Genomic DNA, 26960 nt, shown 5'->3' on the forward strand with positions numbered 1-26960 from the left:
GAATATCCCAGTGTGTACATCAAAATCCACACATACACACACTGCAAGCAACCTCTCTTGGTCATTACCCTGAAGCCTTAGGGTGTACCTGTTTGTCTTAGTACCCACTGGCATGATAGACCCAGGGAAGAGGCTTGAGGTGCTTTCAGGAATTCAGAGGTACAGGGCACCCCGAGCCTGGTCTAGAATGGAGGTGTGGGCTTCTTTGAAGTGCTGGTTGTGGTGACTCTTGCCTGGGGCCATGGGTGGCACTAAGCTCAAACATCCATTTCTCCAAGTTTAATCTTCCAGATAAACTTTCATACTTCTCTTTGAAGTACTTAATAAGGAGAACTCATTCAAAGTTTAATGAGTTATTGTTCAAACTGGTGGTATAAGGTCTGACTCCCTTGCAAAAAAATCATTTCACAAGGGCAGAGCTGAATCTTGTCTTGTTCACTTCTGTTTTTTCTGTTGTCCAAAACAGTGTCTGGCAAACAAATGGTGCTCATCATATATTTGTTGAATGGATTAATGAAAGTCCGCTGAGACTTCTAGAAATAGTTTGGGTCTCTCAAAAATATTTTAAAAACTCTGCTTGTCTTTTTCTTGTATATCTGCATTATTATCAACATGAGCAGCTTTACAGACTAAAAGTTTGAATATCACAGAAGATTTTCTAGCACTTTGGATCTAAAGATAAAGTCCTCAGTGGGAACTGCAGTGATAAAGGATTTAGGTAAGATTCCCAGGCACAGGCCCATACAAATATGTGTGGTGTGAATCCTATAACAGAATACCAATATTATATGCAGAACTTTTTCTTTGTGGCAAATTACAAAGTTAGCATTAAAAACATCAAACTGGAGGTGAAAAAAATAACATCTATCCTTCACAGGACTGCGTGCAATTCTACCTGGAGATCTTCATAACACCTTAAGGGAAAAATCCTTTTTGAAAGAAAAACAACTCTGGGTGGTGCTTGAAAATTCAGAAGGCAGCTAGAAACTTTGCCAATTACAACTGTAAGTAATAACACAGTATTAAATTTTATTTTCCATTTTTAAGACTGGATTTTTTAAAAGCAGCAGGTATGTGGAGTGATATTTCTAAGAGACGTTTTGAAAAAAAATTAATAGTTTTATTTATCTTGGTTGGTATGAAAACTTTGACCTTCAAGGGTAAGGTTTTGATTCATTGAGAGATGGAATCCTTGTGGACAGAGGCCTGAATGCCTCAGTTTGGGGTTTTAGTTATTTTCAAAGTTTTTGTCCTCTTTTTCCATCTTATTGATTAGCAGGCAAAAATTATCACCTAAATTTGAAATTCTGTTCTCACTTAAAGCTTATTCTGTAATTCTGAATAATCTAGAAAAGATAATATTGTCTATATATCGGTCTTCTTGCAAAAAACACTGAGAGATGACAAGGCCTCTTCAGCCAGAAGCCACTGTATCTGGCCACAATTACTATCCTTATTTATTGAAAACTGTATTACAAGCCATGGAAATTCAAAGTGCTACAGAAACAAACACTCTTCCTTTAGAACCTGCTCAATTTCCCCGGAGCTCAACAGAACTCTATCTTATATTCTCTCTGGGAAAGATAAAATAGCAAACAACAAAACTCAAGGTCTAAAAATAAAACCAGTTAAATCAACACACGGTGTAGCAGAACACTGCCACTCATCTGGTCACCTCTGTAAGACTCACCTGTTTAACCCTGTAACCCAGAGTTTCTCAGCATTGGCACAGTCAACACTTTGGGTTGGATAACCCTCATTTAACTTCTCTTCTTTAACTCCTACTTTTTGTCATTGTGATAAATATGCGCAACATAGAATTGATCATTTTAACAATTTTTGAGTGACAGTTCAGTGGCTTTAAGTACATTTATATTGTTGTGCAACCATCACCGCCATCTGGCTCCAGAAATTTCTCATCTTACCCAACTGAAACTCCATGCCATTAAATAATAACTCCCCCTCATATCCTGCCCCTAGTCCTGGGAACCACTTTTTTTTTTTTTTAAATTCTAAAACTACCCACATCCTTGAGGCAAAAGTAAAGTGTGAAGGTGCATGAGTGTGCTCATATGTGTGTGAGTGTCATGATAATTTCATTAATTTAAAGGGCCAAGGACCAGGTACTTTCCTCCCCACGCATGAGTGTTCTGTGGGGATTAGAAGACCAGGCTGTACCATCAAACTGCCCAGCTTCAATCCTGCCCAAACCCATTGTTGACTAATGTGAGGGATGTTTCAGATCTGCCTGCCTCAGTTTCCTCATCTAAGCAGGGTTGGTTATAGTACTATCATGTAGAATTTGTGTGAGGATTAAGTGAGTTAAACATTAAGTACTAGGACTACCTCACACTCCATCAAGTTCAAATTCTGCACAACAGTGATCTCCAGATCAGTTGCTGATTTTGGCCAAAAGCCTCATGGCAGAACAGTTTGTTGCCATAGACATAGTAGATATTTAATCCCACTGTCTTCTCCTTGTTACAATGGATATCTAACTTGGAGTGTAATATGTTAGCTACAAGAATCTGGATTTCGTTTTCACACTCTGGGATCAGAAGACATAATCATGAGCAGACTTGGACTGCGACTCAAATGCATGCAGTGTATACAGACGCGATGGCTGCCAACTCAGCCAGGAGACCAGCGTTCTTGAATCAGATGTTTCTGTTGTCCTGCAGGTGCATAAATGCAAACTACAAACTTCACTGGGCTCCGCCTCTTCTCTCTCCATAGTGTGAGCCCCAGGCACATGGTTCCTCCCTATTCTCCACCCTCTAAATGCTGTTTCCCCTTCAACCATGTAATTTAAATAAATTAACATACAGCCTGAGAGGTACTAAAAGTTGGTGATTATTATCTAACTTCAAATTTCACATATCTGAATGCTCCTTCCACCACTTGACTGCCTGTGTAACCTTAGGAAACATTTTACCTTTAGGTTCTCATCTAAAGAATCGAAAGAATCATGGTTCCTGCCTCACATGATTATTGTGAGAAATAATGAGATAACCAAATATAATACGCTTGGCATGCAAATAGTACCTTTCTTGTCCATGAGAATACCAAGACTTAGCAGGCACACATCACTCTCATTGCCTAGACAGATGTAAGATGAGTTCAGCAAAAATCAAAGTTTCTCAAGTAATATCTGTCAGCACTAAATGTATTAGTACTGTGAACCATATTGAATACTATTCTAGAAAGAAAGCGTCTAGAGTAAAAAAGAAATGCTATCAGTAATTGTGTATTATGTGCTAGGAACTGTGTTAGTGATTTCACAAATTTTTTTTGTTCAAATTTTCATATGGTCTACTTAAGAGAAGATATTATTATCCCTATTTTTCTTTTTTTTATTATACTTTAAGTTTTAGGGTACATGTGCACAACATGCAGGTTTGTTACATATGTATATATATGTGCCATGTTGGTGTGCTGCACCCATTAACTTGTCATTTAACATTAGGTATATCTCCTGATGCTATCCCTCCCCACTCCCCCCACCCCACAACATGCCCCAGTGTGTGATGTTCCCCTTCCTGTGTCCATGTGTTCTCATTGTTCAATTCCCACCTATGAGTGAGAACATGCGGTGTTTGGTTTTTTGTCCTTGCGATAGTTTGCTGAGAATGATGGTTTCCAGCTTCATCCATGTCCCTACAAAGGACATGAACTCATCCTTTTTTATGGCTGCATAGTATTCCATGGTGTATATGTGCCACATTTTCTTAATCCAGTCTATCATTGGTGGACATTTGGATTGGTTCCAAGTCTCTGCTATTGTGAATAGTGCCACAATAAACATACATGTGCATGTGTCTTTATAGCAGCATGATTTATAATCCTTTGGGTATAGACCCAGTAATGGGATTGCTGGGTCAAATGGTATTTCTAGTTCTAGATCCCTGAGGAATCACCACACTGACTTCCACAATGGTTGAACTAGTTTACAGTCCCACCAACAGTGTAAAAGTGTTCCTATTTCTCCACATTGTCTCCAGCACCTGTTGTTTCCTGACTTTTTAATGATCGCCATTCTAACTGGTGTGAGATGGTATCTCATTGTGGTTTTGATTTGCATTTCTCTGATGGCCAGTGATGATGAGCATTTTTTCATGTGTCTTGGCTGCATAAATATCTTCTTTTGTGAACTGTCTGTTCATATCCCTCGCCTACTTTTTGATGGGATTGTTTGTTTTTTTCTTGTAAATTTGTTGGAGTTCATTGTAGATTCTGGATATTAGCCCTTTGTCAGATGAGTAGATTGCAAAAATTTTCTCCCATTCTGTAGGTTGCCTGTTCACTCTGATGGTAGTTTCTTTTGCTGTGCAGAAGCCCTTTAGTTTAATTAGATCCCATTTTTCAATTTTGGCTTTTGTTGCCATTGCTTTTGGTGTTTTAGACATGAAGTCCTTGCCCATGCCTATGTCCTGAATGGTATTGCCTAGGTTTTCTTCTGGGGTTTTTGTGGTTTCAGGTCTACCATTTAAGTCTTTAATCCATTTGAATTAATTTTTGTATAAGGTGTAAGGAAGGGATCCAGTTTCAGCTTTCTACATATGGCTAGCCAGTTTTCCCAGCACCATTTATTAAATAGGGAATCGTTTCCCCATTTCTTGTTTTTGTCAGGTTTGTCAAAGATCAGATGGTTGTAGATATGCGGCATTATTTCTGAGGGCTCTGTTCTGTTCCATTGGTCTATATCTCTGTTTTTGTACCAGTACCATGCCGTTTTGGTTACTGTAGCCTTGTAGTATAGTTTGATGTCAGGTAGCATGATGCCTCCAGCTTTCTTCTTTTGGCTTAGGATTGACCTGGCAATGCAGGCTCTTTTTTGGTTCCATATGAACTTTAAAGAAGTTTTTTCCAATTCTGTGAAGAAAGTCATTGTTAGCTTGATGGGGATGGCATTGAATCTATAAATTACCTTGGGCACTATGGCCATTTTCATGATATTGATTCTTCCTACCCATGAGCATGGAATGTTCTTCCATTTGTTTGTTTCCTCTTTTATTTCATTGAGCAGTGGTTTGTAGTTCTCCTTGAAGAGGTCCTTCACATCCCTTGTAAGTTGGATTCCTAGGTATTTTATTCTCTTTGAAGCAATTGTGAATGGGAGTTCACTCATGATTTGGCTGTTTGTCTGTTATTGGTGTATAAGAATGCTTGTGATTTTTGCACATTGATTTTGTATCCTGAGACTTTGCTGAAGTTGCCTATCAGCTTAAGGAGATTTTGGGCTGAGATGATGGGTTTTTCTAGATATGCAATCATGGCATCTGCAAACAGGGACAATTTGACTTCCTCTTTTCCTAATTGAATACCCTTTATTTCTTTCTCCTGCCTGATTTCCCTGGCGAGAACTTCCAACACTATGTTGAATAGGAGTGGTGAGAGAGGGCATCCCTGTCGTATGCCAGTTTTCAAAGGGAATGCTTCCAGTTTTTGCCCATTCAGTATGATATTGGCTGTGGGTTTGTCATAGATAGCTCTTATTATTTTGAGATACGTCCCATCAATACCTAATTTATTGAGAGTTTTTAGCATGAAGGGTTGCTGAATTTTGTCAAAGGCCTTTTCTGCATCTATTGAGATAATCATGTGGTTTTTGTCTTTGGTTCTGTTTATATGCTGGATTACGTTTATTGATTTGTGTATGTTGAACCAGCCTTGCATCCCAGGGATGAAGCCCACTTGATCATGGTGGATAAGCTTTTTGATGTGCTGCGGGATTTAGTTTGCCAGTATTTTATTGAGGATTTTTGCATCGATGTTCATCAGGGATATTGGTCTAAAATTCTCTTTTTTGGTTGTGTCTCTGCCAGGCTTTGGTATCAGGATGATGCTGGCCTCATAAAATGAGTCAGGGAGGATTCCCTCTTTTTGTATTGATTGGAATAGTTTCAGAAGGAATGGTACCAACTCCTCCTCGTACCTCTAGTAGAATTTGGCTGTGAATACATCTGGTCCTGGACTTTTTTTGGTTGGTAAGCTATTAATTATTGCCTCAATTTCAGAGCCTATTATTGGTCTATTCAGAGATTCAACTTCTTCCTGGTTTAGTCTTGGGAGGGTGTATGTGTTGAGGAATTTATCCATTTCTCCTAGATTTTCTAGTTTATTTGCGTAGAGGTGTTTATAGTATTCTCTGATGGTGATTTGTATTTCTGTGGGATCGGTGGTGATATCCCCGTTATCATTTTTATTGCTTCTATTTGATTCTTCTCTCTTTTCTTCTTTATTAGTCTTGCTAGCAGTCTATCAATTCTGTTGATCTTTTCAAAAAACCAGCTCCTGGACTCATTGATTCTTTGAAGATTTTTGTGTGTCTCTATTTCCTTCAGTTCTGCTCTGATCTTAGTTATTTCTTGCCTTCTGCTAGCTTTTGAATGTGTTTGCTCTTGCTTCTGTAGTTCTTTTAATTGTGATGTTAGGGTGTCAATTTTAGATCTTTCCTGCTTTCTCTTGTGGGCATTTAGTGCTATAAATTTCCCTCTACACACTGCTTTGAATGTGTCCCAGAGATTCTGGTTTGTTGTGTCTTTGTTCTCACTGGTTTCAAAGAACATCTTTATTTCTGCCTTCATTTCGTTATGTACGCGGTAGTCATTCAGGAGCAGGTTGTTCCGTTTCCATGTAGTTGAGCGGTTTTGAGTGAGTTTCTTAATCCTGAGTTCTAGTTTGATTGCACTGTGGTCTGAGAGACAGTTTGTTATAATTTCTGTTCTTTTACATTTGCTGAGGAGTGCTTTACTTCCAACTATGTGGTCAATTTTGGAATAGGTGCGGTGTGGTGCTGAGAAGACTGTATATTCTGTTGATTTGGGTTGGAGAGTTCTGTAGATGTCTATTAGGTCGGCTTGGTGCAGAGCTGAGTTCAATTCCTGGATATCCTTGTTAACCTTCTGTCTCATTGATCTGTCTAATGTTGACAGTGGGGTGTTACAGTCTCCCATTATTATTGTGTGGGAGTCTAAGTCTCTTTGTAGGTCACTAAGGACTTGCTTTATGAATCTGGGTGCTCCTGTATTGGGTGCATATATATTTAGGATAGTTAGCTCTTCTTGTTGAATTGATCCCTTTACCATTATGTAATGGCCTTCTTTGTCTCTTTTGATCTTTGTTGGTTTAAACTCTGTTTTATCAGAGACTAGGATTGCGACCCCTGCCTTTTTTTGTTTTCCATTTTCTTGGTAGATCTTCCTCCATCCCTTTATTTTGAGCCTATATGTGTCTCTGCACGTGAGATGGGTTTCCTGAATACAGCACACTGATGGATCTTAACTCTTTATCCAATTTCCAGTCTGTGTCTTTTAATTGGGACATTTAGCCCATTTACATTTAAGGTTAATATTGTTATGTGTGAATTTGATCCTGTCATTATGATGTTAGCTGGTTATTTTGCTCATTATTTGATGCACTTTCTTCCTAGCCTCAGTGGTCTTTATAATTTGGCATGTTTTTGCAGTGGCTGGTACCGGTTGTTCGTTTCCACGTTTAGAGCTTCCTTCAGGAGCTCTTTTAGGGCAGGCCTGGTGGTGACAAAATCTCTCAGCATTTGCTTGTCTGTAAAGGATTTTATTTCCCCTTAACTTATGAAGCTTAGTTTGGCTGGATATGAAATTCTGAGTTGAAAATTCTTTTCTTTAAGAATGTTGAATATTGGTCCCCACTCTCTTCTGGCTTGTAGAGTTTCTGCCGAGAGATCCACTGCTAGTCTGATGGGCTTCCCTGTGTGAGTAACCCGACCTTTCTCTCTGGCTGCCCTTAACATTTTTTCCTTCATTTCAACTTTGGTGAATCTGACAAATATGTGTCTTGGAGTTGCTCTTCTCGAGGAGTATCTTTGTGGCGTTCTGTATATTTCCTGAATTTGAATGTTGGCCTGCCTTGCTAGATTGGGGAAGTTCTCCTGGATAATATCCTGCAGAGTGTTTTCCAACTTGGTTCCATTCTCCCCGTCACTTTCAGTTACACCAATCAGACATAGATTTGGTCTTTTCACATAGTCCCATATTTCTTGGAGGCTTTGTTCGTTTCTTTTTATTCTTTTTTCTCTAAACTTCTCTTCTTGCTTCATTTCATTCATTTGATCTTCCATCACTGATACCCTTTCTTCCAGTTGATTGAATCGGCTACTGAGGCTGTGCATTCGTCACATAGTTCTCATGCTGTGGTTTTCAGTTTCATCAGGTCCTTTAAGGATTTCTCTGCATTGGTTATTCTAGTTAGCCATTCGTCTGCTTTTTTTTCAAGGTTTTTAACTTCTTTGCCATGGGTTCGAACTTCCTCTTTTAGGTCGGAGTAGTTTGATCGTCTGAAGCCTTCTTCTCTCAGCTCATCAAGTCATTCTCCGTCCAGCTTTGTTCTGTTGCTGGTGAGGAGCTGCATTCCTTTGGAGGAGGAGAGGCCCTCTGATTTTTAGAGTTTCCAGTTTTTCTGCTGTTTTTTCCCCATCTTTGTGGTTTTATCTACCTTTGGTCTTTGATGGTGACGTACAGATGGGGTTTTGGTGTGGATGTCCTTTCTGTTTGTTAGTTTTCCTTCTAACAGTCAGGACCCTCAGCTGCAGGTCTGTTGGAGTTTGCTGGAGGTCCACGCCAGACCCTGTTTGCCTGGGTATCAGCAGCGGAGGCTGCACAACAGTGGATATTGGTGAACAGCAAATGTTGCTGCCTGATTGTTCCTCTCGGAGTTTTGTCTCAGAGGAGTACCCGGCCATGTGAGATGTCATTCTGTCCCTACTCGGGGGTGCCTCCCAGTTAGTCTACTCGGGGGTCAGGGACCCACTTGAGGAGGCAGTCCGTCCATTCTCAGATCTCCAGCTGCATGCTGGGAGAACCATTACTCTCTTCAAACCTCAGTTGAAAATGCAGAAATCACCCGTCTTCTGCATTGCTCACGCTGGGAGCTGTAGACTGGAGCTGTTCCTGTTCAGCCATCTTGGCTCTACCCCTATTATCCCTATTTTTCAAATGGGGAGACTTGGGCAGCAGGAGGTTAATGAACATGCCAAAGGTAACAGATCCAGTAAATAGCAGGACAAAATACAGTTTGGTCATATTCTCATCTCCTGTGTAACATTGCCTCCGTGCTAAAGTGTTGACTGATGAGACCCTGTAATGCAGTAATGATAAATAATGAAATAATAATTATATTATATTGTATCATTTATCATACTATGCAGTGCTACAATACACATAAAATTCCCATGTTATCTTTTAAAGGAAATCTATTTATATGGGTACTTGCAAACTGAAACTAATTTTTATTTCCATATATAACATACATTTAACTATAGTATTTGGTCAAAACTGAAACAAAATATGTTAATGATGTTAGCGGTCTTTTCTTGCTTTGAAATTTGGTGATTATAATGCTGCTCCGTGCACAGCTTTTGCTTGATTTCTGCTCACTAGTTCAGGCTTGAAGACCTAATAAATATCTCTATATAGTCATTGTTGAATAGATCTTCACATTCTGATGAATGAAACTGGTTGAATTTGAAAAATCTACTGTTTGAGATTGGCACATAACCAAATTATAACTTTAGGTGGAAAAAGTACCTGATTGCTTGTTACTTTCCAAATTTTTGGCATGTTTTCAATGTTACAAAGCTGTTTCTAAATAAAATTTGTTGGGGGGAGGAAATCTTGAGAACTCCACCATATACAATTTGCATCATTTGCTTTTCTAAATTGTTTCTCGCCAGTGTCAATAAACTGCTGTAAGTGGTTAAGCATGTTTGGTTGGCTGTACTTACGTATAAAATAAACAACGTGGCTAGTATTCTCTTTACAACTGATGACCATGGGTGCTGTGTAACTACCCTATATAACCCTTAATGAGGGAATAATGAAATTTAGCTTGCAGAGGTATCAAAAAGCAAACATGTTTTTCTAGTGCCTGGGTCCGTGACTAATTTCCCAATTTCTGTGTAATAATTTTATATATAGGATGTCTTAAATTCCACTCCACAAGCCTAACAAGCATTTTAAAACCTGTGCTTGTCTTATCTGGAATGACATTGGAGTGATTAATTTTTTTTAACCTTTTAGAATGGTGTCAGCTGGGATTGAGAAATTAATCAAGGGTAATCAAAGTCTGAAGAAAATTTGAACTGTTGAATTAAGACAAGATGTTTGCACTGAGTGCCAGCAGGAATGGGGTACTATATGTAGTAACTTGTTAAAAAATGTCATGTGTTGAGGTATTTACATAAATTTTCATAGGAATATATTAGTTATACTTTTAAATTATACAGTTAAGGCTTGAGAACAACAGGCAATACATTGTGTAACAATTTGTCCGAAGAAACATCAGGTGGATTTGGAAGCACAAGGCAAACTCATTTTTCAAATTATAAAATCTAGTGTCAAAGGGATAGAGTTTTAGTTTTGTTGCTTTTTAAAAGGTATAATAATAAACAGAAAATGCCAATAAAAAGTATATTTGAGTTATCTTAAACGTAATTATTTTTTCAGAAAAAATTGGCAACAGTTAATTACTTTGTTGTGTGAGAATCTTTGTGATTCTTAAGGCTGACCAGAAAAGGGAAGAGATTTTTAATAAGTAGGTTTGGAAGGCCAAGTTCATGGTGTCCTTCCAAGCTGGATAAATCAGGCAGCATGCTCCTTACCAAGAAAGGGATGGTCTTTTGGAAGAAAGGATAATCAAGCTAGAATCCTTCTACTCGGCATAAACATCAAAGTCCTTGTGGTGGTTCAAAGAAGAAGAATCTGCCTCCATACATTTGGCCAGATTTTTGGCACCTGGTTAAAGAGATTGAGCAACAAAAAGCTTTGCTTGAATTTCATTAAAATTTAGTATTAAAAGCATACTCTTACAATTGAAGTGGAGTGGATTGAATCTCTTGATGGGGATGGGCCCTTAGTATATATGCATGGCTTGGGTAACTTTCTTCATTTGTTTAATTGGAAAAATTGCTGTTTTTATCTCTCTGTCCAACCATAGCCCCCTCTCTCCACAATATTCTTTGAAGAACATCTAGCTCTCCATAAAATATCTAGCAAAAGAGAGAGAAAAAAATACTTCCACAAATGCTTGTCAAAATAAAAGAAAGCAAACAGAATTACATACCAAGTCTTTATTTCCTCTTAGACCTAAATTTGATTAGATGTGATGCTAATGATTAGGCTAAAACGAGTGATGGTAAGCTTGTTTGTTAAACTAATTAATGGCATAAATGTGACTTCCCAAAACAATCCCGCTGAAATCCTGCTTCAGGTTTCCAAAGAAGCCTGTGCTTTCCATCCATTTCCATGGAATTTGAGGGGAGCCACCCATTTTTGCCAGTGGTTTAGCTAGAATTAAAATTAATAACATTTTGGCCCCCTGCCTTTGCTGAAACTTCTGGGAAGCACAGACTTCTGTTGTTCAGTGCTACATGCATCTTCCAGATTCTCAATTGGGAAAAATGCGAAGTCCGCATTCTGGCCTTGGGCAATAGAACGTTAGGCATGGAAATCAGCGCCTCGGGTTTTTATAGCAAAGTCAGCCCCTCACAGGTCAGCAACCGCAGCGGCTAACCTCTTTCTCCCAACCGCAACACAGAATGCATTTTCCAATGCAATGCCAATACATCTCTCAGGCCTTTGCTTCATGGGGATCGAGAGTTATTTTTTTCTCTCCAAACATTTTGTTTTGAAAGTTTCAAAATTTACATAAAAGATAAAGACTAGTACAATAAAAAAAGTATATACCCTAATCTAGACTTATCAATTGTTCCCACTTTGCCATTATTTTCACTCAATATCTCCTATTTATTTATTTATGTATTTTTGCTGAACAATTTGCAAGTAAGTTGCAGACACTATGAAATTTCACTTCTATGTACCTTATCATGCATCTCCTAAGTATGAGCTCATAAGCATAGCACCATTTTTTACATGCCCAAATTTACATGCATTATGTTTAATATGAACTCCATATCAAAATTCCCCAATTATTTTTCAAATGTATTTTGTTTTCTTTATCTGCAGGATTCAGTGAAGATTGATGCATTGCATTTGGTTGTAATCACTTTTTAGTTTTGTTAAAGCAAACCAAATATGGCCTGAGAAGGACTCCATACGTCTATATTTGAGTCCTTGAGGATGAACTGCAACATAACTTAATAGGTAGACAAGATTGAAAACCTAACTTAAAAGTATGCACCTGTAACAATTGCTGAGCAGGTCAGCGATTGGCCAATCCCAGCAGCCTTATTTCAGCCACTCATAACACTGCTGAGTGTTTAAACTGTGTTTAAATAAGGCAAACGCCAAGCTGTAGCCAATCCAGTTGTTTCTACACCTCACTTCCGATTTCTGTACGTCACTTTACTTTTTTTGTCTATAAATTTATTCTGACCAGGAGGCACCCCTGGAGTCTCTCTGAATCTGCTGTGATTCTTGGGGCTGCCCTGTTTGTGAATCGTTCATTGCTTAAACTCCTTTAAATTTAATTCGGCTGAAGTTTTTCTTTTAACAGTTTCTTTTAATCTAGAACAGGTTCCTCACATTTTGTTTTGTTGTTCTCATGATAATTACTTTTCTGAAGAATCCAGGTTCTTTTTCTTATGGAATTTTCTACGTTGTGAAGTTACCTGATTAATTTTTTTCATTGTTAGATTCAGGTTACACATGCTTTGGCAAGAATACTCTATCAGTGTTGTTGTACATTTCTCAGTGCTTTATATACATGACGTTAGACTGTTCCCCCATAATGATGCTAAGTTAGGCCACTTGGTTAAGGTGATGATCGCAAAGATCTCTTCATTGTGAGGTAGATTTTCTCCTCTGGGATTAGTAAATAATTTGCAGAAGACTACCTTGACTGTGTGACTAATCTGTTCCCTAACCTTTCATGTTATATTTTCATGATCTTACTTGCTACAATTATTACTTAGGGGTTGCAAAATGGCATTTTTTCCAATTCTATTATTCCTTCTTAATTTATCAGCTGGTATTCTCTTACAGAAAAATTTTCTTATTTCTCTATCTTGTTTCTTCTCTATTATCATTATGAACTCATTTAAAAAAATTCACTAACCTGGATTTTTCAGAAAAGTCATTATCGTGAGAACAACAAAACAAACAAAATGTGAGGAACCTGTTCTAGATTTAAGGAAAGTGTTAAAAGAAAAACTTCAGCCGAATTAAATTTAAAGGAGTTTAAGCAATGAACGATTCACAAATAGGGCAGCCCCAAGAATCACAGCAGATTCAGATTAATGTATTACAATTAATTACCATCATTGTTCTTTTATAGACTCAAATGTGCAAAATTTGCTTCATGGGAGCCACTTTAACAGGCTCATGTGCTCCTCTGACATGGTCTTAGTATTTGAGCACTTAGAAACAGGTAAACTACATTTTATTTTCCTTGCCCTGGACTTGGAATTAGCTATTACTATAACAAATTATGATATTTTATACTGTGGAATGATGTCTAGAAATCAATAGCTGAACATGAACTCTGTTCATTCCTATTGAAGTGTCATTATTTCTACCTGCTTTAGGTAGAGAGTGCTATAATACATGTGAATTTTATATTCAATTAAAATTAGTATTGCAAGATTGTTTACTTTCTTTAATTTTATATTAATACCTCTTTTACAGTTCAAATCTTAAATTTAGTATGCTTAGTATTTACATTAAAATTGGTAGTATAATTATGAAACTATCTTATGTATAGTGTATGATAAATACAGGATCTCTTAATGGGATATTAATCCTGCACTATACGTAACATTTCATTTCAGTTATTTTTGTCCTTGAATATATGCCACAGAGAATGTACAGTCAGAAGAATTGTATTAAAAACTTACTTTAATTATTTTCTTCATTTGATTATCTACAATTTTTGTCATTTTATTGAGGTATACTTTACACATGATAACACTTACCCTTGTAGAGTTCCAAGAATTTTGACAATTGCATGCAGTCAGCTAGCCATACTACAAACAACGTATAATGCACTTCCATCACCCCACTGTTTCCTCATTCCCCCTCCTATTTAATCCCCTTCCTCCCACACCCAGCCCCTGGCAACCACTAATTTGTCTTCTGTCTCTATGGTTTAGCCTTTGCAGAATGTCATATGAACAGACTCATATGTAACCACTGAATCTGACTTCTTTCATTTAGTATAGTGCAGTAGTATTGTGCAACTTAGTTCACTCAGATCATTTTTTTTAATTGATGGGTAGTATTTCATTGTATTTGTGTACCAAAATTTTTTTTAAAAAATCTATTCAGCGTTTGGACATTTGGCTTGATTTTTGAATAAAGCCATTACAAATATTTATATGGACACATTTTCTTTTCTCTTAGGTGAATAGCTAGGAGTGGAATTGCTAATTTTTAGGTGCATTTTTAACCTTATTAAACACCTCTAAATTATTTTCCAAAGCGTCTGTACCTATTTTTATTTCTATCAGCGATGTATAAGAGCTCTATTTGCCTTTCACATCCTTATTAGCACCTATTATTGTCAAAACTGGTTTGTTCATTTGCTTCTCTATTTCTTTCCTTTTTTTACCATTTTGAGATGGAGTCTTGCTCTGTTGCCCAGGCTGGAATGCAGTGGCGCAATTTTGGCTCACTGAAACCTCCGCCTCCTGGGTTCAAGCAATTTTCTGCCTCAGGCTCCCAAGTAGCTGGGATTACAGGCGCCTGCCACCACGCCCAGCTAATTTTTTTTATTTTTAGTAGAGATGGCATTTCACTATGTTGGCCAGGCTGGTCTTGAACTCCTGACCTCGTGATCCACCCACCTTGGCCTCCCAAAGTGCTGGGATTACAGGCGTGAGCCACCGCGCCTGGCCTCTTTTTTCTTTCTTATCATTGTGATAGTTATGTAGTGGTAACTCACTGTGGTTTTAGCTTGCGTTTCTCTAAAGACTAATGATATTAAGAATTATTTTATATATTTATTTGACATCTGTGTATTTTCTTTTTTTTTTTTATTATACTTTAAGTTTTAGGGTACATGTGCACATTGTGCAGGTTAGTTACAAATGTATACATGTGCCATGCTGGTGCGCTGCACCCACTAACTCGTCATCTAGCATTAGGTATATCTCCCAATGCTATCCCTCCCCCCTCCCCCCTCCCCACCACAGTCCCCAGAGTATGATATTCCCCTTCCTGTGTCCATGTGATCTCATTGTTCAATTCCCACCTATGAGTGAGAATATGCGGTGTTTGGTTTTTTGTTCTTGCGATAGTTTACTGAGAATGATGGTTTCCAATTTCATCCATGTCCCTACAAAGGACATGAACTCATCATTTTTTATGGCTGCATAGTATTCCATGGTGTATATGTGCCACATTTTCTTAATCCAGTCTATCATTGTTGGACATTTGGGTTGGTTCCAAGTCTTTGCTATTGTGAATAATGCCGCAATAAACATACGTGTGCATGTGTCTTTATAGCAGCATGATTTATAGTCATTTGGGTATATACCCAGTAATGGGATGGCTGGGTCAAATGGTATTTCTAGTTCTAGATCCCTGAGGAATCGCCACACTGACTTCCACAATGGTTGAACTAGTTTACAGTCCCACCAACAGTGTAAAAGTGTTCCTATTTCTCCACATCCTCTCCAGCACCTGTTGTTTCCTGACTTTTGAATGATTGCCATTCTAACTGGTGTGAGATGATATCTCATAGTGGTTTTGATTTGCATTTCTCTGATGGCCAGTGATGATGAGCATTTTTTCATGTGTTTTTTGGCTGCATAAATGTCTTCTTTTGAGAAGTGCCTGTTCATGTCCTTCGCCCACTTTTTGATGGGATTGTTTGTTTTTTTCTTGTAAATTTGTTTGAGTTCACTGTAGATTCTGGATATTAGCCCTTTGTCAGATGAGTAGGTTGCGAAAATTTTCTCCCATGTTGTAGGTTGCCTGTTCACTCTGATGGTAGTTTCTTTTGCTGTGCAGAAGCTCTTTAGTTTAATTAGATCCCATTTGTCAATTTTGGCTTTTGTTGCCATTGCTTTTGGTGTTTTGGACATGAAGTCCTTGCCCACGCCTATGTCCTGAATGGTAATGCCTAGGATTTCTTCTAGGGTTTTTATGGTTTTAGGTCTAACGTTTAAATCTTTAATCCATCTTGAATTGATTTTTGTATAAGGTGTAAGGAAGGGATCCAGTTTCAGCTTTCTACATATGGCTAGCCAGTTTTCCCAGCACCATTTATTAAATAGGGAATCCTTTCTCCATTGCTTGTTTTTCTCAGGTTTGTCAAAGATCAGATAGTTGTAGGTAAGCGGCGTTATTTCTGAGGGCTCTGTTCTGTTCCATTGATCTATATTTCTGTTTTGGTACCAGTACCATGCTGTTTTGGTTACTGTAGCCTTGTAGTATAGTTTGAAGTCAGGTAGTGTGATGCCTCCAGCTTTGTTCTTTTGGCTTAGGATTGACTTGGCGATGCGGGCTCTCTTTTGGTTCCATATGAACTTTAAAGTAGTTTTTTCCAATTCTGTGAAGAAAGTCATTGGTAGCTTGATGGGGACGGCATTGAATCTGTAAATTACCTTGGGCAGTATGGCCATCTTCACGATATTGATTCTTCCTACCCATGAGCAAGGAATGTTCTTCCATTTGTTTGTATCCTCTTTTATTTCCTTGAGCAGTGGTTTGTAGTTCTCCTTGAAGAGGTCCTTCACATCCCTTGTAAGTTGGATTCCTAGGTATTTTATTCTCTTTGAAGCAATTGTGAATGGGAGTTCACTCATGATTTGGCTCTCTGTTTGTCTGTTGTTGGTGTATAAGAATGCTTGTGATTTTTGCACATTGATTTTGTATCCTGAGACTTTGCTGAAGTTGCTTATCAGCTTAAGGAGATTTTGGGCTGAGACGATGGGGTTTTCTAGATAAACAATCATGTCATCTGCAAACAGGGACAATTTGACTTCCTCTTTTCCTAATTGAATACCCTTTATTTCCTTCTCCTGCCTGATTGCTCTGGCCAGAACTTCCAACACTATGTTGAATAGGAGCGGTGAGAGAGGGCATCCTTGTCTTGTGCCAGTTTTCAAAGGGAATGCTTCCAGTTTTTGCCCATTCAGTATGATATTGGCTGTGGGTTTGTCATAGATAGCTCTTATTATTTTGAAATATGTCCCATCAATACCTAATTTATTGAGAGTTTTTAGCATGAAGGGTTGTTGAATTTTGTCAAAGGCTTTTTCTGCATCTATTGAGATAATCATGTGGTTTTTGTCTTTGGCTCTGTTTATATGCTGGATTACATTTATTGATTTGCGTATGTTGAACCAGCCTTGCATCCCAGGGATGAAGCCCACTTGATCATGGTGGATAAGCTTTTTGATATGCTGCTGGATTCAGTTTGCCAGTATTTTATTGAGGATATTTGCATCAATGTTCATCAAGGATATTGGTCTAAAATTCTCTTTGTTGGTTGTGTCTCTGCCAGGCTTTGGTATCAGAATGATGCTGGTCTCATAAAATGAGTTAGGGAGGATTCCCTCTTTTTCTATTGATTGGAATAGTTTCAGAAGGAATGGTACCAGTTCCTCCTTGTACCTCTGGTAGAATTCGGCTGTGAATCCATCTGGTCCTGGACTCTTTTTGGTTGGTAAACTATTGATTATTGCCACAATTTCAGCTCCTGTTATTGGTCTATTCAGAGATTCAACTTCTTCCTGGTTTAGTCTTGGGAGAGTGTATGTGTCGAGGAATGTATCCATTTCTTCTAGATTTTCTAGTTTATTTGCGTAGAGGTGTTTGTAGTATTCTCTGATGGTAGTTTGTATTTCTGTGGGATCGGTGGTGATATCCCCTTTATCATTTTTTATTGCGTCTATTTGATTCTTCTCTCTTTTTTTCTTTATTAGTCTTGCTAGCGGTCTATCAATTTTGTTGATCCTTTCAAAAAACCAGCTCCTGGATTCATTAATTTTTTGAAGGGTTTTTTGTGTCTCTATTTCCTTCAGTTCTGCTCTGATTTTAGTTATTTCTTGCCTTCTGCTAGCTTTTGAATGTGTTTGCTCTTGCTTTTCTAGTTCTTTTAATTGTGATGTTAGGGTGTCAATTTTGGATCTTTCCTGCTTTCTCTTGTGGGCATTTAGTGCTATAAATTTCCCTCTGCACACTGCTTTGAATGCGTCCCAGAGATTCTGGTATGTTGTGTCTTTGTTCTCGTTGGTTTCAAAGAACATCTTTATTTCTGCCTTCATTTCGTTATGTACCCAGCAGTCATTCAGGAGCAGGTTGTTCAGTTTCCATGTAGTTGAGCGGCTTTGAGTGAGATTCTTAATCCTGAGTTCTAGTTTGATTGCACTGTGGTCTGAGAGATAGTTTGTTATAATTTCTGTTCTTTTACATTTGCTGAGGAGAGCTTTACTTCCAACTATGTGGTCAGTTTTGGAATAGGTGTGGTGTGGTGCTGAAAAAAATGTATATTCTGTTGATTTGGGGTGGAGAGTTCTGTAGATGTCTATTAGGTCCGCTTGGTGCAGAGCTGAGTTCAATTCCTGGGTATCCTTGTTGACTTTCTGTCTCGTTGATCTGTCTAATGTTGACAGTGGGGTGTTAAAGTCTCCCATTATTAATGTGTGGGAGTCTAAGTCTCTTTGTAGGTCACTCAGGACTTGCTTTATGAATCTGGGTGCTCCTGTATTGGGTGCATAAATATTTAGGATAGTTAGCTCCTCTTGTTGAATTGATCCCTTTACCATTATGTAATGGCCTTCTTTGTCTCTTTTGATCTTTGTTGGTTTAAAGTCTGTTTTATCAGAGACTAGGATTGCAACCCCTGCCTTTTTTTGTTTTCCATTTGCTTGGTAGATCTTCCTCCATCCTTTTATTTTGAGCCTATGTGTGTCTCTGCATGTGAGATGGGTTTCCTGAATACAGCACACTGATGGGTCTTGACTCTTTATCCAACTTGCCAGTCTGTGTCTTTTAATTGGAGAATTTAGTCCATTTACATTTAAAGTTAATATTGTTATGTGTGAATTTGATCCTGTCATGATGTTAGCTGGTGATTTTGCTCGTTAGTTGATGCAGTTTCTTCCTAGTCTTGATGGTCTTTACATTTTGGCATGATTTTGCAGCTGCTGGTACCGGTTGTTCCTTTCCATGTTTAGCGCTTCCTTCAGGAGCTCTTTTAGGGCAGGCCTGGTGGTGACAAAATTGGTCAGCATTTGCTTGTCTGTAAAGTATTTTATTTCTCCTTCACTTATGAAGCTTAGTTTGGCTGGATATGAAATTCTGGGTTGAAAATTCTTTTCTTTAAGAATGTTGAATATTGGCCCCCACTCTCTTCTGGCTTGTTGAGTTTCTGCCGAGAGATCCGCTGTTAGTCTGATGGCCTTCCCTTTGAGGGTAACCCGACCTTTCTGTCTGGCTGCCCTTAACATTTTTTCCTTCATTTCAACTTTGGTGAATCTGACAATTATGTGTCTTGGAGTTGCTCTTCTCGAGGAGTATCTTTGTGGCGTTCTCTGTATTTCCTGAATCTGAACGTTGGCCTGCCTTGCTAGATTGGGGAAGTTCTCCTGGATAATATCCTGCAGAGTGTTTTCCAACTTGGTTTCATTCTCCGCATCACTTTCAGGTACACCAATCAGATGTAGATTTGGTCTTTTCACATAGTCCCATATTTCTTGGAGGCTTTGCTCATTTCTTTTTATTCTTTTTTCTCTAGACTTCCCTTCTCGCTTCGTTTCATTCATTTCATCTTCCATCACTGATACCCTTTCTTCCAGTTGATCGCATCGGCTCCTGAGGCTTCTGCATTCTTCACGTAGTTCTCGAGCCTTGGTTTTCAGCTCCATCAGCTCCTTTAAGCACTTCTCTGTATTGGTTATTCTAGTTATACATTCTTCTAAATTTTTTTCAAAGTTTTCAACTTCTTTGCCTTTGGTTTGAATGTCCTCCCGTACCTCAGAGTAATTTGATCGTCTGAAGCCTTCTTCTCTCAGCTCGTCAAAATCATTCTCCATCCAGCTTTGTTCCGTTGCTGGTGAGGAACTGTGTTCCTTTGGAGGAGGAGAGGCGCTCTGCATTTTAGAGTTTCCTGTTTTTCTGTTCTGTTTTTTCCCCATCTTTGTGGTTTTATCTACTTTTGGTCTTTGATGATGGTGATGTACAGATGGGTTTTCGGTGTGGATGTCCTTTCTGTTTGTTAGTTTTCCTTCTAACAGACAGGACCCTCAGCTGCAGGTCTGTTGGAATACCCTGCCGTGTGAGGTGTCAGTGTGCCCCTGCTGGGGGGTGCCTCCCAGTTAGGCTTCTCGGGGGTCAGGGGTCAGGGACCCACTTGAGGAGGCAGTCTGCCCGTTCTCAGATCTCCAGCTGCGTGCTGGGAGAACCACTGCTCTCTTCAAAGCTGTCAGACAGGGACATTTAAGTCTGCAGAGGTTACTGCTGTCTTTTTGTTTGTCTGTGCCCTGCCCCCAGAGGTGGAGCCTACAGAGGCAGGCAGGCCTCCTTGAGCTGTGGTGGGCTCCACCCAGTTCTAGCTTCCCGGCTGCTTTGTTTACCTAAGCAAGCCTGGGCAATGGCGGGCGCCCCTCCCCCAGCCTCGCTGCCGCCTTGCAGTTTGATCTCAGACTGCTGTGCTAGCAATCAGCGAGATTCCGAGGGCGTAGGACCCTCCGAGCCAGGTGTGGGATATAGTCTCGTGGTGCACCGTTTTTTAAGCCGGTCTGAAACGCGCAATATTCGGGTGGGAGTGACCCGAGTTTTCCAGGTGCGTCCTTCACCCCTTTCTTTGACTAGGAAAGGGAACTCCCTGACCCCTTGCGCTTCCCAGGTGAGGCAATGCCTCGCCCTGCTTCGGCTCGCGCACAGTGCGCGCACCCACTGGCCTGCGCCCACTGTCTGGCACTCCCTAGTGAGATGAACCCGGTACCTCAGATGGAAATGCAGAAATCACCGTCTTCTGCGTCGCTCACGCTGGGAGCTGTAGACCGGAGCTGTTCCTATTCGGCCATCTTGGCTCCTCCCCGACATCTGTGTATTTTCTTTGGCAAAGAATCTGTAAAATATTTTCTCCAGTATTTTAAAATTAGTTTGTTTGGTTTCTTACTATTGATGTTTCTTTTTATTTCAACATGCATCTTTTTTTTAATTTTTATTTTTTAAATTCCTCCTACTTAGGAGGAAGGTAGCATTTAGCAATGTGTTTTATTTTATTTTTTATTTTTATTTTTATTTATTTATTTATTTTTTATTTTTTTTAACATGTTCTTTATTACTATTATACTTTAAGTTCTAGGGTACATGTGCACAATGTGCAGGTTTCTTATGTATGTATACATGTGCCATGTTGGTGTGCTGCACCCATTAACTCGTTATTTACATTAGGTATATCTCCTAATGCTATCCCTCCCCCGCTCCCGCCACCCCACAACAGGCCCCAGTGTATGATGTTCCCCTTTCTCTTCCATGTGTTCTCATTGTTCAGTTCCCACCTATGAGTGAGAACATGTGGTGTTTGGTTTTTTGTCCTTGTGATAGTTTGCTGAGAATGATGGTTTCCAGCTTCATCCATGTCCCTACAAAGGACATGAACTCATCCTTTTTTATGGCTGCATAGTATTCCATGGTGTATATGTGCCACATTTTCTTGATCCAGTCTATCATTGGTGGACATTTGGGTTGGTTCCAAGTCTCTGCTATTGTGAATAGTGCCGCAATAAACATACGTGTGCATGTGTCTTTATAGCAGCATAATTTATAATCCTTTGGGTATATACCCAGTAATGGGATGGCTGGGTCAAATGGTATTTCTAGTTCTAGATCCCTGAGGAATCGCCACACTGACTTCCACAATGGTTGAACTAGTTTACAGTCCCACCAACAGTGTAAAAGTGTTCCTATTTCTCCACATCCTCTCCAGCACCTGTTGTTTCCTGACTTTTTAATGATCGCCATTCTAACTGGTGATACTGCCTTCTATGAGTAAAAATTTCTGTACATTGTTATCATTGTCCCTAATAGGGCATGATTTTAGATTATTCACTAGGGTTACATAATGGTAAAGGGATCAATTCAACAAGAAGAGCTAACTATCCTAGATATATATGCACCCAATACATATAGTTCTGTAGATGTCTATTAGGTCAGCTTGGTGCAGAGCTGAGTTCAATTCCTGGGTATCCTTGTTAACTTTCTGTCTCATTGATCTGTCTAATGTTGACAGTGGGGTGTTAAAGTCTCCCATTATTATTGTGTGGGAGTCTAAATCTCTTTGTAGGTCACTAAGGGCTTGCTTTATGAATCTGGGTGCTCCTGTATTGGGTGCATATATATTTAGGATAGTTAGCTCTTCTTGTTGAATTGATCCCTTTACCATTATGTAATGGCCTTCTTTGTCTCTTTTGATCTTTGTTGGTTTACAGTCTGTTTTATCAGAGACTAGGATTGCGACCCCTGCCTTTTTTTTGTTTTCCATTTGCTTGGTAGATCTTCCTCCATCCCTTTACTTTGAGCCTATATGTGTCTCTGCACGTGAGATGGGTTTCCTGAATACAGCACACTGATGGGTCTTAACTCTTTATCCAATTTGCCAGTCTGTGTCTTTTAATTGGGGCATTTAGCCCATTTACATTTAAGGCTAGTATTGTTATGTGTGAATTTGATCCTGTCATTATGATGTTAGCTGGTTATTTTGCTCGTTAATTGATGCAGTTTCTTCCTAGCATCGATGGTGTTTACAATTTGGCACGTTTTTGCAGTGGCTGGTACCGGTTTTTCCTTTCCATGTTTAGTGTTTCCTTCAGGAGCTCTTATAAGGCATGCCTGGTGGTGACAAAATCTCTCAGCATTTGCTTGTCTGTAAAGGATTTTATTTCCCCTTAACTTATGAAGCTTAGTTTGGCTGGATATGAAATTCTGGGTTGAAATTTCCTTTCTTTAAGAATGTTGAATATTGGCCCCCACTCTCTTCTGGCTTGTAGAGTTTCTGCTGAGAGATCCACTGTTAGTCTGATGGGCTTCCCTTTGTGGGTAACCTGACCTTTCTTTCTGGCTGCCCTTAACATTTTTTCCTTCATTTCAACTTTGGTGAATCTGACAAATATATGTCCTGGAGTTGCTCTTCTCGAGGAGTATCTTTGTGGTGTTCTGTATATTTCCTGAGTGTGAATGTTGGCCTGCCTTGCTAGACTGGGGAAGTTCTCCTGGATAATATCCTGCGGAGTGTTTTCCAACTTGGTTCCATTCTCCCCGTCACTTTCAGTTACACCAATCAGACATAGATTTGGTCTTTTCACATAGTCCCATTTTCCGGAGGCTTTGTTCATTTCTTTTTACTCTTTTTTCTCTAAACTTCTCACTTCATTTCATTCATTTGATATTCCATCACTGATACCCTTTCTTCCAGTTGATCGAATCGGCTACTGAAGCTTGTGCATGCGTCACATAGTTCTTGTGCCATGGTTTTCAGCTCCACAAGGTCATTAAAGGTCTTCTCTATGCTGTTTCTTCTAGTTAGCCATTCGTCCAATCTTTTTTCAAGGTTTTTAGCTTCTTTGCAATGGGTTCGAACATCCTCCTTTAGCTCAGAGAAGTTTGTTATTACTAATCTTCTGAAGCCTTCTTCTCTGAACTTGTCAAAGTCATTCTCTGTCCAGCTTTGTTCCGTTGCTGGCAAGGAGTTGCTTTCCTTTGGAGGAGAAGAGGCGCTCTGATTTTTAGAATTTTCAGCTTTTCTGCTCTGGTTTCTCCCCATCTTTGTGGTTTTTATCTACCTTTGATCTTTGATGATGGTGATGTACAGATGTGGTTTTGGTGTGGATGTCCTTTCTGTTTGTTAGTTTTCCTCCTAACAGTCAGGACCCTCAGCTGCAGGTCTGTTGGAGTTTGCTGGAGGTCCACGCCAGACCCTGTTTGCCTGGGTATCATCAGCGGAGGCTGCAGAACTGCAAATATTGCAGAACGGTAAATGTTGCTGCCTGATCGTTCCTCTGGAAGCTTATTCTCAGTGGGGCACCTGGCCGTATGAGGTGTCAGTTGGCCCCTACTGGGAGGTGCCTCCCAGTTAGGCTACTTAGGGGTCAGGGACCCACTAGAGGAGGCAGTCTGCCCGTTCTCAGATCTCAAACTCTGTGCTGGGAGAAGCACTACTCTCTTCAAAGCTGTCAGACAGGGACGCTTAAGTCTGCAGAAGTTTCTGCTGCCTTTTGTTCAGCTACGCCCTGCCCCCAGAGGTGACGTCTACAGAGGCAGGCAGGTCTCCTTGAGCTGTGGTGGGCTCCACCCAGTTCGAGCTTCCCGGCCGCTTTGTTTACCTACTCAAGCCTCAGCAATGGTGGGCACCCCTCCCCCAGCCTCACTGCGGCATTGCAGTTCGATCTCAGACTGCTGTGCTAGCAGTGAGCAAGGCTCCGTGGGTGTGGGACCCTCTGAGCCAGGCACAGGATATAATCTGGTGTGCCGTTTGCTAAGACTGTTGGAAAAGTGCAGTATTAGGGTGGGAGTAACCCGATTTTCCCGGTGCCATCTGTCATGGCTTCCCTTGGCTAGGAAAGGGAATTCCCTGACCCCTTGCACTTCCCGGGTGAAGTGATGCCTCACCCTGCTTCAGCTCACAGTCTTTGGGCTGCACCCACTGTCCTGCCCCCACTGTCCGACAAGCCCCAGTGAGATGAACCCAGTACCTCAGTTGGAAATGCAGAAATCACCCGTCTTCTGTGTTGCTCATGCTGGGAGCTGTAGACTGGAGCTGTTCCTATTCAGCCGTCTTAGAACCTCCCCACTATGGAGTTTTGAGTCATTTATATATTCTAGATACCAGTCCTATATCAGATATGTGTTTTGCAAATATTTTCTGCAAGTTTATGTTTTATGTTTTTAACATTATTCTTTGAAGAAGAAAAGTTTTTAATTTTAATGAAGTCCAATTAACCAATTTTAAAAATAATTTGTGCTTTTTGTGTCCTGTGTAAGAATCTCTGTCTGACTTAAAATGGCAAAGATTATCTCCTGAATTTTCTGGTAGTAATTTTATACTTGTATATTTTAAATTTATAGGTATGATCCATTTTGATTTAATATTTGCATATGGTACAGGGTAGATAGAGGTCAAGCTTTATTTACTTGTATATAGATATCAAATTGTTCCATCACCATATATGGAAAATAATATCATTTCTGCATTAAATTTACTTAGTACCTATGGCAAAAAGCAATTAAGTATATATGTGAGAATCTATTTCTAAAATCTTTATTCTGTTCCACTGATATACATGCCTATCCTTTTGTCAATATCATATTACCTTAATTATTATAGATTTGTAGTAAGTTTGAAACCAGATAGTGTTAGTCTTCCAACTTAATTATTTTTTTCAAAATCATTTTGACCAGTCCCTGCTTTTCTGGTTATTCATTTCTTTATCTTAATAATTTGATACTCAGCTTGTCAATTTCTACAAAAATAGCCTACCAGAATCTTGCCTGGTGTGCTGTGAATCTATATATTGATTCAAAGGAGAATTAACTTACTAAGAAATTGAGTCTTCCTTGTGTTGATTTATTTTGATCTTCTTTGATTTCTCTCATCAATGTGTTTTAGTTTTCAATACAAACACTCCACATATTTTGTTATATATAATAATTTTATATTTTGTGTATTATGGTAAATCATACTGTTTTCCTGACTTCAATTTTCAATTCTGTATGTTAGCTATATAGAGAAGTACAATTAATTTTTGAATATTAACATTCCTAAATTCATGTATTAGTTCTAGTTGCTTTTTAATAAATTCTTAGGGATTTTCTATGTAGACAATCATACAATCTATGAAAAAAGGCAGTTTTAATTCTTTCTTTTAAATCTATATGTCCTTTTTTTCTCTTGTCTTATGAGACTGGCTAGGTCTTCCAGGTAATACTGAATAGGAGCCATAAAAGAATATATTCTTGCTTTGCTACTGATATTAAGGTGGAAAGCTTTCAGGATTTCACTCTGAATTAAGGTATTAACTGTAAATTTTTCAAAGATGCCTTTTATCAAGAATTAAATTCCTTTTAATTTCTCATTTGCTTAGAGGCTTTTTAAACATCATGAATGGATTTTGAATTTTGTCAATTTTTTTTTTGGCATCTATTGAGATGGTTTTTTTTATCCTTTAGCCTATTGATATGATGAATTATATTGATTTTCAAATATTAAATCAACTTTATGTTTTTGTGGTAAACCCTCTCTTAGTCATAATGTCTTATCTTCTTTATAAATTGCTGAATTTGACTTATTAATAATTGGTGAAGATTTTTAGGAGTGTTTTTATGAAGAGTAGGTTTTTCTCTTACAATATCTTTGTCAGTGTTCCATTTTGGTTGCTTTCTATTGAACTATCTCTAAGTTCACTGGCTCATCCCTCAGATCAAGTTTAGTCATAACCACATTGATGACATTCTTCATCTCTTATATATTCATCTCTATGCCACATTTGTTATATATAGCATTTCTAGTTAAGTCCTTCTTTTAGTTTTTATCACTTTGCTGAAGTTTCCCATCTATTTGTACATGTGGTAAATCTTTTCCACTAGATCCACTAGAAGTTTTACATATTAGTGAAACTTATTAGTCGTAGTTATTTTATCATTTCTTTCTGATAGTTTCACATCCACGTCATCTCTGGCTCTGGTTAAGCTGATTGCTTTGTCTCTTAATAACGTTCTCACCCTGTATGTGTATGTGTCTCATGATTTTTTACTAAATATTAAACATTTTGTGTAAAACAGGAGATTGATGTAAATAGCATGTATGCCTGGAAGTAGGCATACCTCCTTTCAGACAGCTACAGCAGAAAATTGAGTCAATTTAGTCAGTATCTGAGCTAGGTTTGAGTTTTTTGTTGCTTTGATTAAATTTCCTCTAGTGATGTCTTATGCTTAAAACTCAGATGGAAGTGATGGAGACTCTGTCTCAATATTTTGCTTCCTTCTCAGTTTTCAGACGTCTCTATCCACTTGTAC

The 26960-nt window shown here is 38.9% G+C and overlaps 1 long non-coding RNA gene across 1 annotated transcript in view; it reads left to right on the plus strand.

Moving 5' to 3' along the window:
* Positions 1-26960, plus strand: part of LOC134730293 (uncharacterized) — a 462039-nt gene that overhangs the window by 319581 nt on the left and 115498 nt on the right. The window contains exon 7 of the long non-coding RNA XR_010112048.1: positions 878-1004. This is a non-coding gene — a long non-coding RNA (uncharacterized LOC134730293). The remainder of the gene's footprint in view (positions 1-877; positions 1005-26960) is intronic.

The sequence above is a fragment of the Pan paniscus genome, chromosome 3, assembly GCF_029289425.2.
Source record: "Pan paniscus chromosome 3, NHGRI_mPanPan1-v2.0_pri, whole genome shotgun sequence".
In the NCBI taxonomy this organism is placed as follows: Eukaryota; Metazoa; Chordata; class Mammalia; order Primates; family Hominidae; genus Pan; species Pan paniscus.